A 10426-nucleotide genomic window follows, 5' to 3' on the forward strand; every position below is an offset into this window, starting at 1 on the left:
CACTCGGGAAGCAGACCTGGGCCTACAGAGTGAGTTCCAGAATGGCCAGGGCTCTTACACAGGGAAACCCTGTCTTGAAAAAAACAAATGAAAACAAAACAAAACAAACAACTCTGTTATGCATTCAGCAGTGGTGGCCACACCTTTAGTCCCAGCACTCAGAAGGCAGTGGCAGGCAGATCTCTCAGTTTGAAGACAGCTTGGTCTACAGCACTAGTTTCAGGACAGCCAGGGCTACGTGAAGAAACCCTATCTCAACACCCCTAATAAAGAAACAAAACAAAAAAAACTGTTGTGCTGTGTATGTTGATACAGTCCTGTAATCCAGCCCTCTGGGAGGCAGAGAAGGACTGAGGCCAACTTTGACCTCAGTGAATTCTAAGCCAGCTTGGGCTACATAGTGACTTGTTATTTAACAACTCCCCCCTCTCCCCAAAACGCTGAACAATTAAAAGTAAGTGTTGCATCCACAGCTCTGAATCAGGGCTGAGTGTTACCTTGTGTGGCTTAGCAAATAAGTAGTCCACATAGAATGCCACAGAACTCCAAGGACTCATGTGACAGGCAGACATAGGCAGTTTATGAATAGAATATGAAGCCTGAGTAGTAGGTATCAGAACTATGTCAGTGCTAAGGTGTTGTGAGTGCCAAGCCTTCTGTCCCCGTGTTCTAGCTGCACTGACTCCAAGGCTGATGGGCAGTAACGCTACATTTCACTTCCTGGGGACTTGCTGGGCAGCAACGCTGGGAAGTATTTAAATGAAAGGGCCATGTGATCTCCAGGCACCATTTGCAGCATGTCTCAATATGTCAGGTGACATGACCAGTGGTCAGTATACCTTGGACAATATGGTAGGGAATTGGAAAAGTAAAGAGGGGCTGGTGAGATGGCTCAGTGGGTAAGGGACTTGATGCCAAGCACAATAGCCTGAGTTTGATCCAGGAATTCACACGACGAAAAGATGATTTCCATTGTCCTTTGACCTCTGCAGATGTGCCCTGACATGCATGAATCACACACCTGAAAAGAAAATATAATTAAAAATCAGAGGTGGACGAGAAGGCTCCTCAGGTGAGAGTATTTAACCATGACAACCTGAATTTAAGCATCAGGCCTCATAGGGTGGAGGGAGAAGTGAACCTCTTGTTTATCCCTTAAACTGCTTGAGCACACACAAATAATACATAAACATGACACTAACGAGTGAAGAAGGCAGAGCTCAAGCGTGGTGGCGGAAAGCCTGGCAGCCGCCTCTGCCTTTCCAGTGCCAGCCTTCTGGGACCAGGTTCAAAGTGAGCCAGCGGTGGCCTGCAGTCTGTGCTAAGGCTCCAGTTACTGGTGGTCAATTGGAAGGTTAAAGCTGATCCAATATCGGGCTTCCGAATGACCACAGAGTTGACAGCAAACTGGTAACTGCAAATCCAAGGAGCTCTGCCTTCCTGATGCAGAGTTCAAAGGAAAGGTGATGGCGGCCATGCTTCTGGTGATCCCTTCCTGGCCACAAGGCAGAGGGAAAGCGACAGGGCTCCCTGGTAATGATGCCAGCCTATAAAGAACTTCCTTATTTTGTGTGTGTGTGTGTGTGTGTGTGTGTGTGGATGCAGGGAGGGCACACTCCTGTGAAGGTCAGGAGACATCCTTCTCGAGTCAGCTCTTCATGGCAAGAGAGTGGTGGCGCACACCTTTAATCCCAGAACTTGGGAGGCAGAGGCAGGCGGATCTCTGTGAGTTCGAGGCCAGCCTGGTCTACAAGAGCTAGTTCCAGGACAGCCACCAAAGCTACAGAGAAACCTTGTTGCGGGGGGGGGGGGGGGAGGCAACAAAAACCAAACAACAACAAACAGAGCAGGCAAGAGTCAGAGATACACCTGCTCCCACTGTTAGGAGTCTCTAAAACAACAAGCTAACAGTCCTAACATATATGTGAGAACCTGGTGCAGTTATATCTTGTTATTTTTTGGACTTTTGCTTGAATGTGTGCATGCATGCAAACTCTAAGGACAGAGCCCATGGAGACCAGAAGAGGGCACCAGATTCTCTCTCTCTCTCTCTCACACACACACACACACACACACACACTTCCTCTCTCTGCTGTCATCAGCACGAGTGACAAGGAATGCTGTGACAGTCAACTGTAAAGGAAAGTGATGGAGACAGGGACTCGGAGAGGTGGCAAAACTCTCCTGGGGCGATGATTTGGGATGAATTTAATTATAATTGGGAGGTGATTTGAAATGAATTAGTTCTACTTTGAAGGTGATTTGGAATGAATTAGTTCTGTGCTCTTAAACAAAGGGACAGAGTTGAGATTGTGTGACTGCTAATGAATTATCCAGAGAACTAGTTAGCAATAGTCTGTGTCAAAGTCCCTGAGTCAGGGCTTTCTAGAGTAGCAGATAGGACACAGTGAATCTCTCTCTCTCTCAACATAAATATAAAGGAGGTTTGTTAGAATGACTTACAGGCAGTGATCTAGCTAATCTAACAATGCTGGCTATGAATGAGACGTCCAAGAGTCCAGAAGTTGCTCAGTCCCCAAGGCTGGATGTCTCAGCAGGTCTTCAGTAGATGCTGGAATCCCAAAGATGAAGGCTGCAAGGCCAGTGAAGGAATGGACTTGCTAGTAAGGCGAGAGCAAGCAGGCAAATAGCAGAAGCTTCCTTCTTCCCTGTCCTTATATAGGTTTCCAGCAGAAGGTGTGGTCGGGGTTCAGATGTGTCTTGACACCTCAAGATCTGAATTAAAGACCCAAGTCTTCCTGCCTCATTAGGGTCAAAACCTGTGTCTTCCCACCTCGAAAGTCCAGACTAGAAATGGATTCACTCACTTGAAAAACAAGCAAAAAAAATCTCTCACAGGTGTGTTTTCCATTTCTGGATTGTAGTTTATTCCAGATGTTGACAAGTTGTCAGTTAAAATTAGCTACCACAGAGTCCATTTAAAAGCTTTAGTTATACTGGGTGGACATGGATTGACATGCCTGTGCATGCAAGCCGAGGCAGGAAGAACCCTGGCCTAAATAGTGAGTTCAGGGTCAGCCTGAGTTTTAAATATATTTGTCTTGGAAATGTGAGGAATGGAGTTTGGATCCCCAGAACCCCCGCGGCCAGCCTGCAGTTCCAGTCTCAGAAAGATGAAATGGGATCTCCAGAGCAAGCCGGATTGTGTGCTTAGCTACATTGGTGAGCTCTGGGTTTGCTTGAGAGACCCTGTCTCAATGAAGAAGGTGGAAGAGCTACGCAGGATGGTTCCTGACATCCACCGCAGGCCTCCAGAGACTTGTGCACACACATACACATGCATCCACATAGTTGTGTGCTTACATACCTTCAGACACACATATGAACATAAACATAAAAGATGGAAAAAGTGAATCATTCCTTTTCTTCATTGTAAGGAGGATTAAACTTTACTTTCAAAAAGGGGGTGGGGGTGCTCATATTTCTTCAGGAACCCTTATGCCCAGCAGCATAGACCAATGGGATGTTATGTATGTTGAGAAAGAAAAATCAGACATTTGACAGATAAGACTGAACTCCCTGGTTGGACTGATGTTAGTGCCCTAACCATGGGACAAGGACCTGGACTTCAAGTTCAAGGGTCAGAATTTGAACATTGGAAATACAAAGTTGTTTTTTTTTTTCTTATAAGGCATGGTGGCTCACACCTTCAATTCTAGCACTCAGGAGACAGAGGCAGGCGGATCATTGTGAGTTCAAGGCTAGCTGGTCTACCTTACAAGTTCCAGGTCGGCCAAGGCTACGTAGTGAACCCTGTCTCAAAATTAAAAAAATCTAAGTTGTAGGCTAATTAATAAGTGTATGAATGTCTGGAAAGGCAGAAGTTTGAGATTATGCTGCTCCTTGACTGAAGCTGATGCATTAAGCCACCTTCAGCAGGTTTATTTTCACCACGGCTGGGATGGCAGTGCGCGCCTATGAGCCCAGGATCTTCGAGGGTGCGTCCAGGGAATCAGGAGCTCAAAGTGATCTTCAGCAACAGTGAATTTGACATCAGCTTGGGATTATAGGAGACCCTCCTACACACACACACACACACACACACACACACACACACACAGAGAGAGACAGAGACAGAGACAGAGACAGAGAGTGTGTTAGCTTACGGGAAGAGTAATAACAAGCAGCCCCCAGTTTCTTACCTTGAGCCCCTGTCCTGACTTCCCTCATTAATGCATTGTGATCTGGAAGTGCAAGCAAGCCCCACCCACCCCTGTTGTTCTTGTTGGAGTGGTGCATCACAGCAACCAAATGGAACCAGGACACCAAATAAGGTAGGATGTGTCATGGACGATAGGTTGTCAAGACCCCTTAGTAGAAGATTAATTATGACTCATCTCAGGATTGTGTGGAATGGGTCATAGCTCCTGGCTAAGGTATGTGTCGTGGTCAGAGGACAACTCAGTTCTCTCCATCCTTCATGGGGATCCTTGGGACGCACTTAGCTTGTCAGGCCTAGTGGCAAGTGCTTCTACCCACAGTCGTTTCTCCCTGACCAATGATCTTGGCTTTAACTTTTTTCTTTATTTTTATTTTACGTGTGTGGGTGTTTTGACTGGATTATGTCTGTACCACATAGATGTAATCCCCAGGGAGACCAGAGGAAGACGTCAGATCCCCTGGCACTAGAGTTGCATGTGGGTGTTGGGAATCGAACCTAGGTCCTGTGGAAGAGCAGCCAATGTTCCTACTGCTAAGTCATCTCTCCAGGTCCAAGATTCTGTTTGTAATTGTACTTCCCTAACATGCATGCATGCTGTAACCCAAAAGAACAACAGCTGTGGAAAAAGACCTAATCTCTTCGAGCTTTTCCAGGGAGCTGACTTCTGATTGAGCTCCTCATTTTACTATAGAGCCCCATCTTCTTCCTGGCCTCATTTTATGCCACTTTCTTAGATCAGCTCTCCATCTCTGTGTAGTTAAATGATAACGTTCTAAATAAGATAAAGTAATGACCTTTATCCAAAATGAACCCAGAGCTGGATTGGGCATGGTGGCACATGGCTGGAATGCTAAAACTTTGGAGAGTGAGGTAGAAGAGTTGGAAGTTCAAACTCTGGTCAGTGAACTGACTCAGCAGGTACAGGAGCTTGCTGCCAAGCCTGGTGACTTGAGTTCAGCCACCGTCATGCACATGACCGAGAGAGAGAAAGTTTACTTGTAAAAGTTGTCCTCTGACCCCTACCCATGAACCATGGTGAGCATGCAATCACAAGTGCATGTGAGTGCACACGCGCGCGCACACACACACACACACACACACACACACACACTACTATTGACACTAATAAATACTGCTACTGTACCACTACTAATAAAAGGATATAGCACATTGCTTAATGACTACCTAGAAAAGTGACAAAATCCTCTCTTACTTAATCTTTTTTAAAGTTTTTGCTCCCCTTCCTGAGACTTGCCTGACTTTGGAGACTGAGTTAGGAACTTGACTTGTGGGCATCTGTGTAGTAATTGACACACTGCATGTCATACAAAAAACATTTAATAAGGGCAAGTTTGATCCCTTGCCCTGGTCACCTATCCCCGTGAGGGTGCTAGAGAGAAGCTGGCACCTCTCCAGTCACTTACTGGAAGACTTGGGTGTGCAGTGTTATCAAGCTGACAGAGGGATGCTGACCAGGCAGGGCCAGCGTGTTGGCTCTGCACACTGTGTGCAGCCTGCTTGTGACCTCACCGCTCTTGGGCTAGAAGATATTGGCATTCTGCTTTAATAGTAAATCTTTAACCACGAAAGATTCTGAGGCTGTCGGCCACTGATAAATGACAAAGCCTGAGTCACAGATGTCACCTTCTGCCCTCAGACAGTCTAGGCTCTTGAGTGCCTCAGTGCTTTGGAGGCTTGCAAGGTTTTGAGTTCTATTTTATGTATTATTGTGTGTTTGCACACAAGCTCATGCTACAGAGGAGGTCAGAGGACAACTCACAGGAGCAGGTGCTTTTCCCCTAGCTGTGGATCCCAGGCCTCAAGCAGGCTGCCATCTCACCAGCCCCCTAATTTTCTTTGTTTATTCTTTTTATTCTTTCTAAAGAAGGTCTGTTCTACCCCAGGTTAGTTCTATATTTTCTATGCTGGTAAAGATGACTTTGAACCTCGATCATCCTTCCTTTGCCCCTTCCCATGTGCCCATTTTACTCTATACTGTACCAACAGTCCAGCCTTGGAAAATTAAAGTACCCAAATGACCTGTGACCACCTGTGACCAATGGTGTGGAATTATAGGCTGTGCACGCTAAGCCTCCTCCTGAAAGAACAGATCTGGGGAGGAGGTGGGAGAAGATCCAATGAGAGCTTCCCTGTTGAGTTCAAGGGTCATGGAAGGTCGACATCCTCACTGTGCATTTATGAGACACAAAAACAAGACCCATATGCTGTCTTTAGAATAGAGCCCCCATGTAAAAGAAATGGGGGACAGCAGGTAAGACCTGAACTTCCTCAGAGCAGTCCAGCAGAGTCCAGAAAGCCGGGCATTCAGTGTTCTAAGGAGCTTTCCTGAGGCTGACTGGTTTACTCTGCTGACTCTCAGGTAAGGGCCATAGGAAATCCAGTTAATGCTGATAGAAGCTCCTTGTTAAAGGATCAGAGGCAGGAATGGTTTTCTGTCAGGCGCTGGCTCCTTGCTCTTCCCTCTGGGTATAGACTTTCTGCTAAGGCTGGCTCTTTCCCTACTAGCAGTACAAAATAATTTAATATTAAGCAAACAATGACCATGTCAGTTCCTGGACTCACCTAGACCTGTTCAGAAAGGACTCTCTCTCTTCTTTCAGCCGTGGGAAAATACTCGATTTGGACAAACATCCTTCCCACACTCACCCTCAGAGGACCACCGTGAGTAAGGAAATGTCATCAAGGTAAGGATAGGACAATGCCCAAGTGGATGGAACTCTGCCAGGGGCTCTGGGAGGCATGCGGGTGGCTCTGTCAATCAACACCAATGGCCCGAGAAACCTGCATGTGTAAGGACGGAAAGAAAATGGATCCCAGAGCAGTGACTACGAATGTCACTCATGCTGGTGGAGACAGCCACACTGCTCCAGGGTTTCAGGGACAGGAGTGAGAGTCTGCTAAGTAGCACGTTTGTGAGCAGCCAGCCAGAGAGTACAAGGGATGACGTCTTAGGCTGTGCCACGGTGTGATCATCGTAGGGAGGACTAGGTGCTTACCCATCCCGTGCAGCCAAAGTTGGCCTCAATATTTGCTATAACCGTAGAGAACGACATTAAACTTCTCATCTTTTGCTTTTCCCCCCAGAGTTCTGGGATTACAGGACTGTACCACCATGGTTAAAAGTATTGTGTGCTTCTGGTAGTGAACATATGGTGGGGTGGGAAGACAGCTCAGCAGGGAAGAGTTGCTCCTGCTCTCACAGAGAACCGAGCTCAGTTCCAGGCAGCCATGTCTGGTGCCTCACAACTGCCTGTGACTCCAGCTCCAGGGGACCCGACGCCCTTCTCTGCCCTCCCCGGGCAGTGCACTCACATATACGGTCTCCCATGCATGTCCATATCTTAGAAATTAAAATCTTGAAAATATATTGTGTTCAGGGCGTGACATCTGAGAGCTTTCTGAGAAAATTCTTACTTTTTTAAAAATCAAAATGCTACAGCAAAGTGAATTAAAAATTCCTGAAAACCTCGTGCAGACTATCCTTCAGTGTAAGAGTCCGAATGGCTATTTGGTTGTCAACTTGAGTATGTGTAGAATTAACCAAAGCTCAAGCGTCTGTGTACACCTGTGAGGAAATTTTTTCTTTTTGGTTTTTCGATACAGGGTTTCTCTGTAGCTTTGGAGTCTGTCTTGGAACTAGCTCTTGTAGACCAGGCTGACCTCGAACTCACAGAGATCCACCTGCCTCTGTCTCCCAAGTGCTGGGATTAGAGGCATATGCCACCACTGCCTGGCTGGAAATTTTTTCTTAATTAAATCATTTGTAGTGGGAAAGACCTATGTTTAATTCAGCTATTCTGAGATGAGAAGATATACCTTAATCCCGATGTTTTGAGTTGGTAAGACCCACCTTTAATCTGAGCCATACCTCTAGTGGTAGCCTGTATAAAGGACCTGGAAGAAGAAGGCTTCCTCTCTTTTGCCTGTTCACTCTTATTCTCGCTGGTAAGTCCATCCCTTCACAGGCTTTAGAGCTTGCTTCTTTGGGATCTGGTTATGGAGTAAAGACGAGCTGAGACCTCCATCCTTGAGCAACTTCTGGGTTCTTGGACACTCTGTGGTAGACAGCCATTGTTGGACTGCTTATCACGGCCTACCAGGTAGGCTAATAAGTCCTGTGTGTGTGTGTGTGTGTGTGTGTGTGTGTGTGTGTGTGTGTGCAAGCGTGTGTTATATATGCATATTCTATCAGTTCTGTTCCTCTAGATCCCTGACTAATACAGAACACAAGAGGAAAGTGTTCCAAAGAAAGGGGAGGAAGCAATGGGGGTGGGGAAGAGGAGGGAGAAATGCCTCCAGTGTAGACCTGCTTTGGGCAGGTTGAGCCTCATGGTCTCTCGTCTCAAGCTTGAGTTTTTTTTTCAGTGTTTATGCCCTTTATTGTTTTTATTTTCTAGTCTTCAGATCTGAGCTTTGTGGAATTCACTGAATATAGATCCCGACAAAAACAAAAACAAAAACATCCACCCTCCCCCAGAAAGCCCACCTTGAGAGTGAGAGGCCCAGCCATGAGCCAACAGCTCAGAAACCACTGGAGGAAATTTTGAGGCTGCTTGAAGCTGTGACTACAGCTCAGCCAGATGTTGGGTTGAAAACTGTCAGTACAGCAACAAGGTTTCCAGTTGTGAGCAGCTGTTTCTGTGTACTAGGTAAATTAGAATTCTCTTGTGCAGCAAAATCAGGGGGCGAGAATTGGAAAAACTAACAAGGAATATGGAATAGGCTTTATGAGGTTACATTTTCTCCTCATATTATAAAGCCCATGTGTTGAGAGAATATGGGAAGAAAAGAAGCAACATATGTCTAAGAGCCAGGAAAAGAGCAGAAGCATGAAGTGCTGCTCCTTCAGAGAACAGAGCATCTGCAGGAATAGGAATGACCAAAAATGGTGTGTGTGGGGTGGGGGAGGGGAGTGCAGGGGGAGGGAAAGGCCTCATGTCTGAGACGTGATGTGTGAGTGACGAGCCGAGGAGGAAGTGAGTGGTGGACACATGGAGAAGTGTCAAGTACTCCAGGGCTGTATGCCACTTTGTGTCATGTGATCCACACCGCTACCCTACGGAGGAGGCATTTCTGTGGTTTCCAGTGTGAATGTCTGTCCATTGATCCCCCAGAAAGAGTATATCTATGTCCATATCTCTTCTCCATTTTTGTTCTTAGGTTATGGGACGAGATTCAAAATGAGGTTTTCTGACCCCCAAATCCAGTCTCCATCACAGTACTGCACCCCACTCTTTAAGGGGTTGTCTGACTCTGAAATTCAGACTCTGTCATGGTCTCCACCCTATTCTATAGGTATCAACCTTCAGGAGACCGATGAGAAGTGAGAGAGAACAAAACTGTCCAGAAAACATGTGGTGCCTGCACATAAAACCTGCAGTGGGGGTGTCAGGCAGAAGAATGTGTTCAAGGCCATAGGGAGACTCAGATTCAGTCTCAAGGAAATGATTGAAAGACAGCAAAGAGGGCAGAATTCAGTCCTTCAGGCCTAACTCCAAACGGACCAGAGAGCCCTGACCAGGGATGATAAAATAAAGTTGCTGTTAGATGTGTTCTCTGCTTAGATTTTATTTTTAAGTGTGTGTTTGTGTGTGTGTGTGTGTGAGAGAGAGAGAGAGAGAGACAGAGACAGAGAGACAGAGAGAGAGAGAGACAGAGAGAGGAGAGAGGAGAGAGGGGAGAGAAAGAGAGAGAGACAGAGAGACAGAGAGAGAGACAGAGAGAGGAGAGAGGAGAGAGAGGGGAGAGAAAGAGAGAGAGACAGAGAGAGAGAGATAGAGAGAGGAGAGAGGGGAGAGAAAGAGAGAGAGACAGAGAGACAGACAGAGAGAGAGACAGAGAGAGAGACAGAGAGAGAGACAGAGAGACAGAGACAGACAGAGAGAGACAGAGACAGAGACAGAGACAGAGAGAGAGGAGAACCAGAAGGTGTCACAGATGCTGGAGCTGTGGTCACAGACAGTGTAAACTGCCTAATAATGTTGATTTGCTTCAACTTCTCCCAGTGAAATAAAATTGTAATGGCTGAGACAGCACATAACACAGTCAGCGAATTGACACAACAGATAAAGGCACTTGCTATGCAAGCCTCGCAATCTGAGTTTGAGTTCTGGAACCTGGAACCTGAAATCCACACAAAGATGGGAGCATAGAAATGACTCCCCTCACTCAGGGTGGCATGTGCATACCCCATCATATACACAAGAGTCCTCTGGAAGGGGT

The 10426-nt window shown here is 46.5% G+C and overlaps 1 long non-coding RNA gene across 2 annotated transcripts in view; it reads left to right on the forward strand.

The window, feature by feature from the left end:
* The first annotated feature begins 967 nt into the window (after window positions 1–967).
* Window positions 968–10426, forward strand: part of LOC142846098 (uncharacterized) — a 28609-nt gene continuing 19150 nt past the window's right edge. Inside the window, exons 1-2 of one of the 2 annotated variants that reach the window (XR_012910028.1) lie at window positions 1054–1072; window positions 6805–6888. This is a non-coding gene — a long non-coding RNA (uncharacterized LOC142846098). Of the gene's footprint in view, window positions 1073–6804; window positions 6889–10426 lie in introns of both variants that reach the window. The other variant, XR_012910029.1, reaches the window with a different exon arrangement.

This window comes from Microtus pennsylvanicus, chromosome 3 (assembly GCF_037038515.1).
Source record: "Microtus pennsylvanicus isolate mMicPen1 chromosome 3, mMicPen1.hap1, whole genome shotgun sequence".
NCBI lineage: Eukaryota > Metazoa > Chordata > Mammalia > Rodentia > Cricetidae > Microtus > Microtus pennsylvanicus.